This window comes from Canis aureus, chromosome 10 (genome assembly GCF_053574225.1).
Source record: "Canis aureus isolate CA01 chromosome 10, VMU_Caureus_v.1.0, whole genome shotgun sequence".
NCBI lineage: Eukaryota > Metazoa > Chordata > Mammalia > Carnivora > Canidae > Canis > Canis aureus.
In genome coordinates, this window is record NC_135620.1 from 34,569,854 (window position 1) to 34,588,958 (window position 19,105).

Sequence of the window (19,105 nt, forward strand, 5' to 3'; positions counted from 1 at the left end):
AATTTCTTCTTGTGATTGAGTTCTAGTTTCAAAGCACTGAGGTCTGAAAATATGCAGGGGACAATCCTAATCTTTTGGTTTTGGTGGAGACCTGATTTGTGACCCAGTATGTGGTCTATTCTGGAGAAAGTTCTATGTGCACTTGAGAAGAATGTGTATTCAGTTGCGTTTGGATGCAAAGTTCTGTAAATACCTGTGAAATCCATCTGGTCCAGTGCATCATTTAAAGCCCTTGTTTCTTTAGTGATGTTGTGCTTAGCATATCTGTCATTTGCAGAAAGTGCCATGTTGAAATCTCCTACTATTAGTGTATTATTATCTAAGTATGTCTTTACTTTGGTTATTAATTGATTGATATACTAGGCAGCTCCCACATTAGGGGCATGAACATTCAGGATTGTTAGGTCTTCTTGTTGGATAGATCCTTTAAGTATGATATAGGGTCCCTCTTCATCTCTTACTAAAGTCTTTGTGATAAACTTTAATTTATCTGATATGAGGATTTCTACCCCAGCTTTCTTTTGAGGAACATTTGAATGATAAATCATTCTCCAACTTTTCATTTTCAGGATGGAGGTGTCCTTAGGATTTAAATGAGTCTCTTGCAGACATCAAATAGATGCGCCTTGCTTTTTTATCTCTACGTCTTTTTATGGGATCATTTAGCCCATTCATTCAATAGTTCAGAGTAACTATTGAAAGATATGAATTTAGTGTCATCATAATACCTATTCAGTCTCTGTTTTTGTGGATTATTTCTTTGGGATTCCTGTTTGTTATTTCTCAGCTTATTTCTGCAGGTTCATTTTGTGACAAGTTACTGATGATATTTTCTGACTTTTTCACATATTTAGTAATTTTTTATTGTATTCTTGTCATTACAAGTACTAAGTTCTTGATTATCTGATATTTTTTCTGATGTTTTCTTAATAGGTATTTTTTCTATGACAGTTAATTTACTTATAATTAAGCTTGATCTGTTGATGCTTGTTTTTAAGCACTGCTAGAATTTGAGAGTAGGTTTTATTCCAGAGCTAAATTAGTCATTTTCCCATGGCATCAGTTTTCTTGAATTTCTATTGAATACATCTGTATAGTCAGAGAGAGATCTCTCTACTCTGGAAGGTCAGAATTCAAACTTCTCTTGTCCTTACATGATCTTTTGTACTTTTCCAGCTTACAAATTCTTGGTAACTATTCTTTCCCAGTAGATGTTTCTTGTCTGACTTTGTAGAGTTTTCTCACTCTGCATGTTCAGCTTAGTATTTAACCATGAATTTAAGAGTATTACTATGTAGATTTATGCACTCCTTTATCTTCACAGCTTTCTTCTTACTGGTACTTTTTCCTTCAAATGTCAGCTACTACAGCAGCCCCAATCTTGGGTCTCTGTATCCTCAGCTCTCTGATATACATTTTTAGGTTCCCCTACAAAGGTCCAGAAAGAATCTTGAGTTAGAAAGCATATACAGTTGTGGAGCTCACCTCATTTATTTCTTTTCTCTTAGGAGTCACACTTATACCCTGTTCTTGGTATCTGAAAACAGAAATTTCACATATTTCATCCAATTTTGAGGTGTTTTGTTGTTGTTGTCTTTCTTTTGTTTTGTTTTTATCTGGGAGGCCTAGTATCAGTTACTGATTTGGTTGCAAGCTAAATTCTAAATTATGTGTTTTTAAAATGAGCGATTAGCAGAAGCTTTCCTTACATCTGGCTGGACTGAATTAAATCTGTGGAAGTATCCCAAATTTACTAAATGTTTTTTAACATAAATAATCAGAATGCATATAAAAATGTGTAAATTAAATTCAAGATTGTATAATTGAAAATTGGAGAGTACAGATTCAATCTTTACATATGAATTAGTTCATTTTAACATATATCTTGAAGAACGACTAGGATTTTACCATATGAGAAAGGAAATATTTGTAGAGTATTACACATAAAACTTATAGCATAAATAAAAGTTTGGAAGTTTGTCCACGTGTGAAGTCTTGAAAAAATATCAATAAATTTTATATGATTAGACCTTGGGAATCTTGGGCTGTGCAATGAAAACTGGTTATTATGTTGTGGTAAATGGTTTTCATTATAGGAGCTAAAGCAAGGAAACTATTTTCGAAGCTATTATTTTGGGAGCTAAATATGAGCCCTTGAAAGGAATATTTTTGGGAGTAAAATTTTTGTGCTTTCAGTCTTTTTGTGCCTTCAGTCGTTTTTTTTTTTTTTTTAAGATTTTATTTATTTATTCATAGAGACAAAGAGAGAGTCAGAGACACAGGCAGAGGGAGAAGCAGGCATCATACAGAGAGCCTGATACGGGACTCGATTCCGGGTCTCCAGGATCACGCACCGGGCTGCAGGTGGTGCTAAACCGCTGCACCACCGGGGCTGCCCTTTTTTTTTTTTTTTTTTGACCAGTGTGATAGATTTGTGACAAAGCATGGAAAAAAATAGGTATTTCTGAAAGGACTATCTATCTATATATGTTCATTCATGAGCTTAACTAACTTTCTTGGTGTTATTATTTCAATATTTATACAAGATGCATGCAACCTCCCTAGAAAGAGGGCAAGATTTTCCCTGGAAGTACAAGAAGGAAATATTTAAAAACTTATTTATATTTATTTTATCCCTTACCTCTGCTTCAAGACTATTTTCTATATGCAAGAAATATTTAAAGCAGACTGCTTATATTTGGAAATGTGACAGTGGTATCTATTCAACTTGTATCATTTTCATTACTTCAGACAAATTCCACTCTTATCTTTCACTAGGAAACCTGAGGTAGTCAAGAAGAGCTGAACTAGAAGCCAAGCCTTTAGCTTTGTATGCTTCACATTAGACCATTAGATACCTCCTTCCAGATAAATAAACTTACATCTAATTTTAATATTCTAAAGTTTCAATTCTTCTGTTTCCCTCATTGCATGCTTTGTATGTAATTTATGCCAAAATACTCTCACCAAAGCAGTTCTAAATATATGAAACTATAATGCAAATATAATGCAATAAGGTATTAATTCAGAAAATTTAAATAAAAATAAATTTTCAATTGATACAAATTAAATCAACTTTTCTTACAAGATAAACCTTATAAGAAAAAAAATGATCTCACAAGGCCAAAAATAAAAAGGGCTCAACAAATCACAATAGCATTTTGTGAATTGGTTGTGACTATATTGGTGAGACATCACTAGTATCCAGAGTTGATTTTTAGCCCCTGAATAAGGTTGCACACTTCATTTTAATGATGCAGTAAAATATTGCTCTTGTAAAACTAGAGCATAGAAATAATGCAATACTTTGTATCATCCTTAAAACCTAATGAAATTTTCAAAGTCAAGGACATTGAAAATAGCCTTCAGTAAAAGCTAAAGCATTACTAAGTGCCCTCATTAAGGCATCACAATCAAAGCTTTCTTTTCCAACCAGATTTTTAAAAAAATTGCTAATGTATTTTTAGAGGCTTTAGATAATTATCAAAGTGCATAAAAAAAACTTTTAAAACACAAGTATTAAGAAGAATAAAGATTTTCACGGATATTTCAAAAGAAGAAAAAACTTGAAAACAATCCATTAGGAATCACAGAAGGCACAATTGGCTTGATCTGTATTACCAGTACCCCAAACAATTTTCAAAAGGTATTCTTCAGTTGTACCCTAGCAAACAAGATAACCTTACATAGAAGAACTGAAAAATGCAAAACAAATGTCTACCTTTCAATATCAACTGAAGTTGTTCAGTTTATTGTTGAGCCTAAAGGGAATTAATTAGTTAACTTCCTCCATCACTACCAGTTTGAAGTTATGTGAAAAGAGACAGGACTAGAAACCTGGAGAAAAGAAAGTGTTGAAGGCATAACATGAAAGAAATTAAGAATAATCTTCACTGAAACAAATCTATCTTGTAGTTTAAAAAGGATACTAGTAAGTTAAAAACAGGGTCATTCATTATAGATGTTCTTTAGTGTGGATCAAAGTACACGAAAGAAATGTTCACCTTTGAAGTTAGGTTTTTTGCTTGAATTCACATACCCATAGTGCTTTTCGCTTTCAATTTGATTTAATGAATTAACCATTTATATATTAAATAACACTGTATGCAAGCAATCTGCTAATTGCTGCAAGCATACAACAAATCAGTTTAAGTTCTTTATATCTAGGAACTCACCATCCAGCAAGAAGGACAGAGATGAGAGATTCACATCACCACTAAAAATAGTATTTAATTTGCATTCTGTACATTGATGCCACATCTGAGGGAGTACTGTTCTCTTAGGCATCATAAATTTATATAATTATTAAAGCAATTTTTGACCAATGTTAATAAATTATCTTACTCTCCTGAATCTAGTGAGTTGGTTTTTTTCATTTTTAATATAAGTATTTGGTGGATAGAAATCAGCAAAGCTATGGATCCACTAGCAGGAAACTTTCCCAGTATAGTTTAAAGGTATTTACTTTGATAAATTAAGTGTAGCCCAAATACTAGCTCCATCTTTTCATGCCCACAAACTTGATTGGGTAAACACAATCTCAATTATTCCTTTGAGGGTCAACTAAGAAGTTTCCAACACTCATAACTAAAAGCAGTATGAAAATGCATAGATTTATATGCACAACAGAACTACCATGGGAATCAGAATATTTGCATTTATAGAACCAGCACATTTTCTTCCTGCATGCACTGTGATGAGGAAAGTCAAGTACATAATTAGCAGATGGCTTGATGAGAATCAGAGTAAGTGGTAACATAAATAAATAAAATTTACTAGCAACAGAACTAAGATACCTAATGTGTACATATATATTCATAATTGGGTTGCTGTTGACATTGAGTCTATAATATTCAAATATTATTGATAAAATGCCTAAACCCACCTTTTACGATTATGATGGCATCATTAAAGGAGTACTAATACTTGAGGTCTATAGACATAGTCTTCTTGTTATACATAGATATTGTATGTTTTGTTTTATAACATATATGTATAATAACTATATTATTATAGTGTAGGCTAACACTATCAGCCTCTCTGACTCTCTTTGTCTTGGTTTTCATTCATAAGTTCATGTGACTGATGCATAATTTATATGTGTTAACCCCTTTCCATTGGTCTCTGGTCCAACTTCTGGTATTCTGACTCATAAAATGCGTGGCTACCATTTAAATCATTACATGTTGACTTTTAAGTTTGTGTCAGAGAACATACAGTTGTTGAGTTAGGGATGAGGTAGAGTCCATCCAAATCTGCAAAATAATCCCCATGCATTTTCCTTTGGCACAGTCTTAATCGTGGTTAATAATAAATATTATTATTGCTACCAGTAACTTTCTCCTTATTGTGGAAGTTATATACTTTGAGTATCCAGTTTACTTAAAATAATTTAAAGACTATGTATTTAGCTAGAAAACTAATGAAATTTTATGGACTGCATGGTTTCACCACATACAGAAATCAAACAATATTTACTAACACAAGATAAAAGAGAGAGAACCAAAAAGTTTTCATAAAGATTTTGTAAACCAAAAATGTTACATTAATATTCCTAATAGCTATTCTGACCAATCTATATAACAAAAAGTGGATGAAGAAAGTTTGCTAATTCTAACTTGTCTGAAGATGTGGTTCTGCTAAGATTATATGATTTATGATTGAAATTACTGAAATATTGACCTTTAAAGACTCCTAATTAATTGAATATTATATACCAAAATGGACTGATTTTTATAATGTAAATGGGTAAAATTAGAGTAGTATCCCAAAGTAATTAATTAGGCAAAGGGAAGAATTGAAAGAAAGAAAGAAAGAAAGAAAGAAAGAAAGAAAGAAAGAAAGAAAGAAAGAGTAAAGAGAAAAGCCATTACAAAAATACAAAGCCATTTAAAAACATTTGAAACCACTGTACAAGTGATATTAGATTAATGGGAGAATTGGCACATTTAAACCTTTTACTTCAATATAATGTTATTTCCATTTCTATTTGATTATTAAGCCCCTAAAAAACTATTCATATTACAAAAAGAACAAATATACCAAACAGCCACATCATGGAGTGAAATGAAAAATGTACATACTATATTAAAGTAAATCATAATACTTTAAAGAAATTTGTGCTTATGCTTTGGCCAACACTTCTAGGAACCTAAATGGTGTGTGTTTCCTTATAGTCCAGTGGGGATTCCTTAATTGGAAAAACAAAAACAGCACATTTAGATGACCACTAAGGGTATATCTAGCTTCACAGTATATTAGTTTTTAAATCAGGATGTTTTGGTTTCAGATGACAGACATGCAATTAATATTTATTTAAGAAAAAAATAGCCGGGATCCCTGGGTGGCGCAGCGGTTTGGCGCCTGCCTTTGGCCCAGGGCGCGATCCTGGAGACCTGGGATCGAATCCCACATCAGGCTCCCGGTGCATGGAGCCTGCTTCTCCCTCTGCCTGTGTCTCTGCCTCTCTCTCTCTCTCTGTGACTATCATAAATAAAAAAAATTAAAAAAAAAATATTTAGAAAAAAATAGCCTGTGAAAAGTACAGAGTTATACTGGTTTAGGGTACTGCCTAACACTGGAGGTAGATATAAGATTCATTGCTGTTTCTTTCCTTTATTCTCAGGGTGTTTCTGTTTGTGGTGGTTTCTGGAAACTATACTCTTGCATTATCCTCCTTCTATTTTCCAAAGTTCCAATAATATTTATAGAATTAAATTTAATTTCCCTCATGTTCATCCTTGAATGTATCACTATGGACAGTGGCAATAACTACATGATTTGGCAAGCTCTGGGTAGTGTGCCAATATCTTGGCTCACAGTGGCAATAGGCATCTCCACAAAGGGAAATTGAGGCACTGCCTCTCAGCGCCTGGTTCATAGTTGGCCCTACACAGAAAATTTATTAACAAATGATCATTTTGTATTTCTTTTTCATGAGTATTTTCAGTTTCATCATATTCTGGGTCATAGTTTAATGTTTTTCGGCCATGATGGCTGCACGAAGAAAAATATTGCTATTTTTGATTGTTAAATATACCATCATCTTCTGAACAAGAATTTTCCCTGAATCATATCAAACCTGAGGGAAAAGCATATTTTGGATCCAGTAGGGTATTTCTATAGTACCGTGGGCTCCTAGAGCAATTCATTTTACCATGAATGTTCTTTTCAAAGCTTTGTAATACAGGAATTTTGCCTCAAACCTGGTACCATGATAAATTTTGATCTTAGAATGTTACATCCAGGGAAACCAAAGGGAAGAAATCCCTAGAGCAGCCTTGTCTCATGGAAATTTCTATGATGATGGAAATTTTTTCTAACCTGTGTTGTCCAGCATAGTAGCCACTGGCCACATGTGGCTATTAAATACTTGAAATATAACTAATATGATTAGGAAACAAACTTAAATTTATTTAATTTTAAGTAACTTAAATTTAAATAGCTCCATGGGCTACATATTAGACAAAACATCTCTAGACAGTAAACTGCATGAGGTCATGTCTCTGCTACTCATGGTTATATCCTCATGTAGTATAGTTTCTGGAGAATGGCAGGGACTGGACCGAACTGTGTTGTCATTGATAATGATACCAATAGATGACATCCAGGCACTTCCTATAAATGAGGCACAGCCCTAAATTCGTTAAGTACTTCATATAAGTATCTTTCCAAAGATGTTTCACATCTTACCTAATATTATAGAGTATTTCCCAAAACTCAGAGTGTTGTGGAACACAGTGAAAGACTCCAGCCCACTGTAATCTATGAATTGAGTAGCCTTGATTCAACAGAATATTCTCCTAACATAATGTAATATAATAGTGCAATATAATAATACATTGTGACTGCTCTTTTTTGTAAGCTTTATTGAGGTATAATTAATATATAAAAATTGCACATTTTAGTGTATAATTATAATGAGTTTGGACATATGCATACACCCATGATACCATCACCACAATCAAGGCATTAAACATAGCCATAACCTCTAAAAATTTCCCTACATTCTTTTGTGTTTTGAGAATGTGTATATATGTGTGTGCATGTTCAGAATCCCTGTGACAAGATCTATCTTCTTAACATATTTTAAGAAAAATATTGTATTGGAAACTATAGGCACATTTGTTTCACAGAAAATTTGTTGTACAGCAAATATCTAAGATGAAACTTGATATCCTTTGATCAGCTAATTTGATCTTTCCCCCATCAGTCTTGGCAACCACCATTTTATTCTCTGATCCTATGAGTTTGATTATTTTAGATACCTCATATGAGTGGAATCATTCAGTGTGTGTCCTTCTGTGACTGGCTTATTTTACTTAGCACAATTTCCTCTGTGTTCATTCATATTATAGAAAATGGCAGGATTTCTTGTTTAAGGCTGAATAATATTGTATTGTACATACTACATTTGTTTTATCCATTCATGTGTCAATAGACATCTGGATCACTTACATATTGTGGATATAGTGAATACTGCTATAATATACATTGTGAGCACAGATATATCTTTGAGATCCTGATTTCAATTCTTTTGGATAAATACCCAGAAGTAGAATTGTTGGATGCTATGGTAATAGCTCTATTTTTAAATTTTTTTGAGGAACCTCCATGCTGTTTTCCATAATGGCTACACCACTCTATTAACCCACCAACAGTTTATAGTGATTCCAATTTCTCCACATCCTCACCAACACTTAATATCTTTTGACTTTTTTTAAAAAAATATTTTATTTATTTATTCATGAGAGACACACAGAGAGAGACAAAGACATAGGAAGAGGGAGGAGAAGCAGGCTCCATGCAGGGAGCCTGAAGGGGGACTCCATCCTGGGGCTCTGGGATACACCCTGAGCCAAAGGCAGACTCCCAATCTCTGAGCCACCCAGGCATCCATGTATCTTTTGAGTTTTTGATAATAGCCATTCTAACAGGTATAAAGTCATATTCCTTTGTAGTTTTGACTTATATTTCTTTGAAAATTAGTGATGTTGGGCATTTTTTTCATATACCAGTTGGTCATTTGTTTGTATCCTTTGAAGAAATGTCTATTCAATTCCTTTGTGCATTTAAAAAATCAGGTTGTTTGTTTGGCTATTGACTTGTAGGAATTCCTTATATTTTTGGATAAAGACTCATCAGATAGATGATTTGCAAATATTTTCTCCCATCCTCTAAGTTGCCTTTTCATTCCATTGATCATTTCCTTTGCTGTGCAGAAGAAGCTTTTTAGTTTGGTGCAATTCCACTTGTCTATTTTGGTTTCATTGCCTGTGCTTTTGGTGTCAAATCCAAAAAATCATTGCCAAAACCAACGTCAGGAAGTTTTCCCTTATGTTTTTTTCAAGAAGTTTTATAGTTTAGGTCTTTTGTTTAAGTTTTTAATTCATTTTAATTTATTTTTGTGTATAGCATAAGACAGAGATACAATTATATGCTTTTGCATGTGGATATCCAGCTTTCCCAGCAAAAACACAGCTCAATAAAATCACATCTTGATTCTTCAAATTCCACAATGAAGATAGAATACTTATAGTGGGTGGATGTTTAGATTTTTAGGGCCATTTCTTTTCTTTTTTGTGATAGACTATTTATGATCACAAATTACCACATACTTTATCTACTAATGCATTAGTAATGTGTTAATCACAGGTATATTGCCATGATTTTTCACTTTAATGAACTCTCATGATTTAAATTTGCCTAACATCAGACCAGTTTTCATACGATGCTCTTTTTTATTTATTATACTTTGCCAAAATTAAATGTAGAATTGTGGTGTTTGTTTGTTTTAAGAAAGAATGAGCCATTCAAATAAAAATTTAGAAATCTTAGGGAATCAAAAGCAAAACAAAGCAAACAAAGAAATACATCTGCTACAAAGAGGAACATATGATTAGATAATCTGTTTTTCAAAATGAGGAAATTAAGATAGGGATTTAAAAAGAAAAGTGAATCAAGAATGCCTGAGTGTGTATCTCAGCCCTGTAACTTATTATTATCATTAAAATATTTCTAATAATATTTTAACTTACCTATGCCTCAGTTTCCCCATCAGTAAAATAGGAATAATAATAGTGTCTACCACATAGTGATATGAGACTTAATTTATATATGCAATATACTTGATAGCACTTAGCAGGTGTGTTTAATAAAGAATAACATTAATAATTATTATTAATGTTATCTTCATGGCCAGAATATGGTTTCTACAGAGATGTTTCTCTGCCTAGTTTCTGGCATTTCAACAGATGACAGGTCTGCTCTGACTCTAGATTATACTCAAGCAAAACTGGATCCCTCAAAGTCCAGAGCACAAACAGTAAGGTCTACCTTTTACTACTTTGTTTCCCAAATTCCAGAATTCCTGTTCATTAATCCCTAAGATTATCAGTGGTAGTAATAACAGCCTTTCAAGGGTGACTACTTTTTCTAATTTCTCTTGGACCCAGGTCTTAAAGGTGAAATCCAGAGATATTCTTTTTCTCTTTCTTTTTCTTCCTTTTTCTCTTTCTTTTTCTTCCTAGAATTTCTGTTAATGAGTTTTAAGTGGTCAGGGTCACTTTGTTTGAGTAACACAAGAAATGAGAGGGGGGATGCTCTAACTGACATCTTTCTGCTAGGTTGAAAGGTCATTCACAAAGTAGGAAACTACAGCTTGCTATTAAACTCCATAAACTTTTTAGAAAGAAAAAGAAAGAAGAAAAGAAAGAAAAAGAAAGAAAGAAAGAAAGAAAGAAAGAAAGAAAGAAAGAGAGAGAGAGAGAAAGAAAGAAAGAAGAAAGAAAGAAAGAAAGAAAGAAAGAAGAAAGAAAGAAAGAAAGAAAGAAAGAAAGAAAGAAGAAAGAAAGAAAGAAAGAAAGAAAGAAAGAAAGAAGAAAGAAAGAAAGAAAGAAAGAAAGAAAGAAAGAAAGAAAGAAAAACAAGAAGAAGAAGAAGAAGAAGAAGAAGAAGAAGAAGAAGAAGAAGAAAGGAAGGAAGGAAAGAGAAAGAAAGAAAGAAAGAAAGAAAGAAAGAAAGAAAGAAAGAAAGAAAGAAAGAAAATAAGGATCTCACCATTCTGTCAGGGATGTGTAGTTTTAATTTCAGCCTGTTCAAATGAAAATGGAAAAAATCATATTTTATATTTTCCTCTAATGTCTTATGTTACATATCTGCTAAAACATACGTTATTTCTATTGAAACTCAGATGTTCATGTGCTTAGTTCTATGTCAACTACTGTTTTCTCTATGGGCATAATTAATTTTCATTGCTGCACTTTTGTACATATATTGTTTTCTCACAGTTTCTTCTTCAATCTCAAATTTTTAAATTAAGGATTTTACTTTAAAAAGGATGAGAAAAGGCATAAGGACATCTGATGTCAATGCAAAGTACCTCACTGAGAATATTCAAGGGAATTCTATATTTGTTATTTTAAAACTTCAAAGGGAATGATGGAAGATACTCAGGTTTCTAATTGTATTAAAAAGAAAAAGAAACAAAAAAATTATTAGAAGTGATGAAAGCCATGTAGATGAATTAGTCTTTATAATCACATGTATGATTGCTTGCTAGACTCCTAGCTTTTCATTTATTTTATTTCTGGCTTTTATTTGGTTGGAGGGAGAGTATCATTCTTTAATAGAGGGGCATTCTGAACAATTTTAGTACAACATTTAAATATACTACATAAAAAGGTTTATTTAATCATGAGCTACGTTTTTGTGATACCATTCTTGACCCACAGTACAGGACCTGGCTTTTAATGCATAAAGATATCTGGTTACCATGACTGTAATTACCATAATTTTACACCTATTAATTTTGTCTGTAGAATTAATTTCCATAACTTATGACTTGAAACAAAAACATCAGTCTTGTTCCATAGTATCCAAGAGCAGAATTATTATAAACCTCATAAATGCCAAATGTTATTATTATTTTTCTTTTTTCCTTTCTCTGAATCCTTCAAACTGATTCCCTCTTATTAAAATTCAAACAGCTGTGAAATGGCCAGGCGATTTGAAGATGAAAGTAAATGTGAAGTGACCTTCATCCATGCTGAACAAATAGAATATTATAAACACACTTTCTAGTTGAAGTTACACAAAGCAAATTAAGAAATACCTAGGGCTATAATTTACTACAAAAATGTTTCTTAAATTTCTGACAGTTTCATTTAACTGACTAATTAAATTTGCTTGTAGGCATTTTAGAGATGGAGTCTAATAATGTACTGTCATTTGGGAAGAAAATGAAAATTACTTTTTTTTGTGAGAGATATGTTTGTAATGATCCAGGTTTCCTACTAAACATTTGACAAAGATTGGTAAGTATTTATGCCTAGCTGTATTAGATGATAATCCCAACTCTATTAAAAGGTGATTAGAAGAAAATCTCACCTGTAGTGTAGTAGTTTGGAACTACAATGTCCATTTTCTAAAGGACTTGGCAAGGGACAAAGTTAAAATGTATTTCTACAACATGAACAATATGCATCCACTGTATATTTTGTTTACTCATTTTACAGAAATTAACCTGTGAGTATGACCCACTTTACAATTCTCCATCTTGGAATGTGTGCTGCTTCTTCCCATGAATGAACCAGACAAATCTCCTCCCCAGGAGTTTGTATTTAGCATATGTCAGCCTGAGATTGCTGTGGAGGATTTAACATTCAGGGGTTCCTAGTATGCAAGCTTAATATACTGAGAGGGCTAATAGATTTTTTGACTTCTTTCTAAAGAAACCAAGCCTACAAACTCTTTTTAAATTTTTTTTTCTTTAGCGTCATGTTTTAATGCTGAAGGAAAAACATTCAAATACAGTTTTGCCAACAGAGTCCTCAGGCGAATCTTAGAATAAAATACCCTACAATCTTCTATAATTATACCCCTGAATTGTGGATAATGGTCAAAACACTGATTTTCTCTCTTTATTCTCTTTAGAAACAATCTAGGCTCTTGGCATATAAAATATAAAGCACCTGACAACGTTTAATAATTATTTCCTTTCATTATGTGTAATTGTGTTATTCATTTCACAAAAATGACATTTAAGCAAAAAATGTGAAAGCTACAATTATATAATTATTTTGCCAAGTGCCAGTTCTTATATGCTCTGTGAAAACCAAACTAGCTCAGGGTTTAAAATTTCACTGAATCTATGTGCAAAATCAACCATGTTTAATTTAGTTCCTCTCTTACCTCGCATTAACCTGTAAGCTCTGAAGCCATGAAGTGGTATTTGCTCATCATGAATACCCTTCAGCTCCTAGTATAGCACCTGACACAGGAGTCACTTGATATGCATTTGCTGACTTGAATTGCCTGACATGATTAAAATGAAACTAAATTAATAGGGTGTGGCATTCAGGGAAGGGGGAAGTTAAAAACAGCAGCCTTTACCATTCTTGCTGCTCTAGTGGTTTCATGTTTTCACGCTGATTAAAAAAAAAAAAAAAATCAACGCTCAGATTCGTAGCAAAAGTGAGAAAATATTTTCATTATAGCAAAATTGACACCATTATTGGTGTTAATTAGAGAAAACTGGAAGGATTTCCACTGATTTCTCTTGCTGCATAGAAACTTAAATCAACACTGTTGAAGCACCTCCTACTATCTCAACTCCATTTTTAATGAACAACTTGGAATCAAATTACAACCTTGGCCTATAACTTCAGTCTACGCTCTGAACTGTATACTTTATATAGATGGTTTAGATGGTCCATTTTTGCTCTATTTCCAGTGTTGAAGTCAACAAGCCAGAGAGACTAGAGACATGTTTGTGATCACATAGATTTCTGTTTATTTAGCTTTCGGCAATAAATGAGAGCATGGACCAGAGGAATGATGGCAGTTTCAGTGCAAGGAAGTGTGAAGGGATATTTTACAGTCTTTGTGCTTTTTCTGGGTGATTTCACAGAGAATTCAGGGAAGTAGATGTCAATTTTGGGGTGGGTGACATCAGCAAGTGAGTTGTTTGGTTGTTGGGTAATCTCAATAATTTTTTATTGAAGAGACCTGAAAATCAAAGTTGGAATAGATTTGTCAAGGGCACAGGAAGGATCATCAGTGAAGTCAGCCAGTGGAAGAGAATGACTAGTTGTTAGTGTTTTTTGTTTGAGTTGTTTTAGTGTACTTGTCTCTGTCTTGTTCTGCCATGGTTGCAGAGTGATCTTTCTGGAGTTTTGTTTGTAGTCTTCAAATGTTTATATGTTTAGTTGGAAACATGACAGCTTAACTGAAAGCTTTTAGCTGCCAGTTTCTAAGATCATTTTTTTTCTTCTTCTTACCAAAGATCACTATAATCATTAGTAATTATTAAAAGTTTTTTTTTCCAAAATTGGATTAAAATTATACAGGTGGTGAAGAGTTTGTTCTGTGACAATTTCATCTAACAGAAATCCACTCATTATTAAGGCAAACTTGTTCTTTCTATATCAGATCCTCCTTTTAGTCCAATTGGCCAGGAAACCTTCCAAAATGGGAAAAAAGATCAGACTCGCCATTTCTATAGCATAAGCATAAGCATAACATTTGATAACAGAAGTCTAGAGTGCAAATTGGAAATCTGCTGTCGTCTTGGAAATAGTCTTTCAGGTAGGATTTCATAAGGATTCATCAGACTGAAGTTCAATCTAGCCTTAATGGTTACTTGTATTACATTGCACTGTATAATTCTTGGTTCAATAAGCCTCTGATCCTATGTAGAAGCAGGCTGAGGTAGATTGGTTTTTCTCCCAGAACTCAAAATGTAGGAAATTAACTGATATAGATCGAGAGAAAAGTTAAGAGTCCTCATGTTAAATCTGACTCATTGAGAACAAGATCTTGGATTCAGCAGCCAGTGCTAAATAATGGTGAACCAATGCCTGACTTAAATACCTGGGGATGTGAGAGTGAACACGGGCTTTTGATCAAAAGATCTGAATCACATTTATTGTCTCTTAAGCAGTGTGTTATGAAAGAAGGAGAGATAGGGAATGTGATAGAGAATATATGTGGATCCGATATTATTAAAAACAACTAAACATAAAAGACATTTTACATGGATACCAATGACTCCAGTTCAGGTAATACACACACACTGTGTAATACACACACACTATTATTCTTATATCTTAAGAATAATAAAACATTTTCCAAAAGAAATAGAGGGTTTCCACAATATCTAGTAGCAAATTATTTAGGGCATTTTTCTATCTTAGTGATTGGTGTTCACTCGGCATTTTGCTTTATATTTATCATCATTCCATTGAACAACTAAAATAAAAATCATGGGTTAACAAAGTCTTTGGTACCTCTGATCAAGGGTTCTATTTTACCAGAAGGTAAAGTTCAAGAATGTGTTATGGAAATTTAGATTAAAGTGGAAGCATCATGTATCATGTTACTCCCAGGCTATTAATACTATACAAAAATGGAGTGGTGTGTTAAATACCCAGGTGAAGCAGACATATTTAATTGACAGGCATCTTGTAAGGAATAGTTTCCTTCCTTAGAGAGAAAATTTTTTAATGGCTCAACTTTTTCTTCGAATAGGATTATGGTCGAATAATTAAAAGGATGTAGAGTAAAGACAAGTCTAGTATAAATATTACAGCAATTACAAAATATTAGTAACATTAAAATTACTTTTTTTCTAAAAATGTTATTTTACATTCAATATCTTCAAGGACCTCTGGCCATGCATTTCCACATTCTTAGAGTGACAACTGCAGTATTTCCTTCCACTTTCTGCCTATCTAGATGGCCTACCAGAGTATCCCTTGGACCCTCACTCACCAGAGCAGCAAATAAAGTGGCAAATGTTGAAAATATTCATAGAATTAAAAACTAGCAAGAGAAATAAGATTCATAAAATAAAAATATACATTGGGCTGTTTCCATAATTTGATTATTGTAGATAACGCTGCTATAAACCTTGAGGGGCATGTATCTTTTTGTATTCTTCGGGTAAATACTTAGGGCAATTGCTGGATCACAGGGTAGTTCTATTTTTAACTTTTTGAGGAAAATCCATACTGTTTTCCAGAGTGGCTGTACCAGTGTACATTCCTACCAGCTGCGCAGAAGGGTTCCCCTCTCCCTACATCCTTGCCAACACTTGCTGTTTCTTGGGCTGTTGATTTCAGCCATTCTGACAGGTGTAAAGTTATATCTCATTGTGGTTTTGATTTGTGTTTCCCTGATGATGAGTGATGTCGAGCATCTTTTCATGTGTCTGTTGACCATCTGTAGGTCTTCTTTGGAAAAATAGAACCCACAACAATTTTCAACTTCATTTTCTCTCTAAATCTTTTTCATATATTTTTTTAAATTTGAGAATAGTTGACACATAGTGTTACATTATTTTCAGGTGTACAACATAGTGATGCAACAAATTTATTGTATGATATGCTCTTCTCACAATGTAATTCATACAACTCAACATCAACAAAACTTCTGATTAAAGAATGGGCAGAGAATAAAACCAAATGATTCTAATGCTCACTGAAGTTTCCTAACTGCTATCCTAGATTTATTATGGGGATAGAATTTGAAACTTCACAGATTTCCTACCTGATGGTGAGAGGAGAGGATCAGAGAGCATCTGAACAGATGAAAGCCCTTGAGTCACCACTATTCTGGCTTTTTTCCTGAAGGGAAATAATCAAGATTACAAAAAAAGCACGTGGGGGTGGAGGACCTGCTGGTGGGGGGAGCCCTGAAAGCGCAGACCTGCTCTGATGCTTGGCTGCTGTGGTCGCACAGTGAGGTTGGCCGGTGTGACTGCCCCCAAATCAGCGTCTCTCATTTTGGTTCAGAGTGCAGGTGGGTGTTCACAGCAGGAATGCCTGCAGGGATGTCCCAAAGGCTCAGCTCCCAAGGGGAGCAGAAAATCCCAGAAGATGCCCACTGTGAGGAGCACCGGGAACCACTGCTTCTGTTCTGTGATGATGACCAAATCCTGCTCTGCGCCCAGGGCTTCTGCTCCGAGGAGCACGAGAATCACATGGTGTACGGAGTACAGGAGGCTGCTGACCATTACAGGAAATTATTCCAGGGGATATTGAACACATTGAAGGAGAAACTTGAAGTAGCGAAACGCCTATTGGCTGACGAGCAAGAAAGAATGGCGATGATTGGGGGGGAGAAGAGCAGGATTTTAAAGAGATGAATGAGTCTGAATATTGAGTCTGAATAAGGTTCCAGTTGATGGTTGAAGAGGAGATGAAGGTCCAGAGCTGGCAAGGGTGCGGATTCAGCCCCAGCAAGAGGGAGGACAGTCAGAATCAGCTGATGGAGTTTGCCACTGAGCTGAAGGCGAAGTCCCAGGAAATGCTACGGAGACTGAATGATTTGGGGAAAGAGAACATGAATAAACTGAAGGAGAGTGAAGTCAGGCTTTCTGAACAGATCTGCAGCCTCCAAAGGATCACTGCAGAGCTAGAGAAGAAGTGTGGGGAATACACCCCAGCGTTGCTCCAGGAGCGAGTCACTACTGCTCCAGTGTCTGGAGCCTGCTCGAATCACAGACCTGAATTTATGCCAACTGACAGGAATGAGTGGAATGCTCCAGGTTCTCCACAGAGCTGTCACTTTGGATCCTAAAACAGCTCATCCCTGTCTGGTCTTATCTGGGGATCTGAGAAGTATACGTCTCAGAAACATCCAGCAGAACGTGCCTGATGGCCTGGGGAGGATTGTCTTCGGGGCCACCGTGTTGGGTGTGGAGAGCTTCACTTCAGGGAGACACTACTGGGAGGTGGATGTGGAAGAGGCAACCAAGTGGCAGTTGGGGATATCTGAAGACTATGGCAGCGGATACAATGACCTACCCACCGCTGCCAGAGATAGTCTTACTCATAGTTTCAATGATGGGAACTGATTATACATTCTGGGTCTTTCCCCCTCTGAAAAAGGTCTCTTTGAGAGGAGAGCAGATGCACAAAGTTGGAGTCTTCCTAGACTGCAAGTATGGGCAGTTATCCTTCTATGATGTGACAGATGGATCCCTCATTTATAATTTCTCTTCTGTTACCTTCTGGGGAGCTGTCAGACCCATATTTTCTCTTTGTGTCCCAACTGGAGGCACAAATTCTGACTCACTCAGCATTTGCTCTCCTCATGTTGCATCTTGTGATGTTACTGTTAGCCCACGGTCTTCCTCGGCATGAAATCTAAGACCACTAGGAGCCAGGAAGTGAAGAGCTTGACTTTGTAAAAGAATCTATATAAAGTAATCCAATACAAGTTTCTAAGACTTGAAAAAATAAATAAATAAAAAATAAAAATAAAAAGTGGGCAGAGGACCTGAATAGAGTTGTGTTTTGTTTTGTTTTGTTTCATATCTTCTTCTCTCCCTTTCTTTGGCTCTGCTTTTCTCAGCATTGGCTTTAAGCTTAGGCAGGTTCACCACTCACAGAGATCCACATAGTCACCAGCAGTCCAAGAGTCTCTTCCTTCCAATCTAGCATAGTTGTAGATGCACTTGGTGTCCTGCCTGCATTCCCTCAGTCCTCATGGTCCCACACATGCCAGTGGTTTCCTATCTCACACATCACAATCTCTTGCCTAGAAGCTTTCTGTGGCTGTTGAAACAGAGGAAGCTGGAAGAGTGAAGGATTTAATGTCTACTGGAGCAGCCCTCAGCTTTGAGGTATATTCCACACTATCATCCAGAAATCCCCATGAGACTGAACTCCAGTTTCCCAAAACAGTAATCTCATTAGCATACTCTCAACTGATTTCTTGTCCTTCTCTGCTCTTCCCATAGCAGTGCTTCTTTGGATCACTTCTCAAATAAATTACTTTCCCTCAAATCCTTGCCCACGAGTCTGCTGCTGTGGGAATCCAACCTAACACAAGCAGCCTCAAAAGAAGATAGATACTTTCTCTAGATACTAGAGAAAGACATTAAGTCTTAAGTACTCTGAGGCCAGGTTCAAGTCATATGCCCCTCCTTTTGCTAAGGAAAGAATCAATATGTGTATTTCTTACTTAAACCAATGTGTCTATTATACAAGGAATAATAGATGTTGGGCTGGCAAAATGTGATATTTCCACATGAATTTGGGATATTTCATAAGCGAAAAACAATTGTATAAGGCAGAGAATAAGGAAAATCTATTTCTGG

General features: G+C 34.8%; 1 pseudogene; it reads left to right on the plus strand.

Moving 5' to 3' along the window:
- Positions 1-16,831: 16,831 nt before the first annotated feature.
- On the plus strand, positions 16,832-18,164 carry LOC144321643 (putative E3 ubiquitin-protein ligase TRIML2 pseudogene; annotated as a pseudogene).
- The last annotated feature ends 941 nt before the right edge of the window (positions 18,165-19,105 follow it).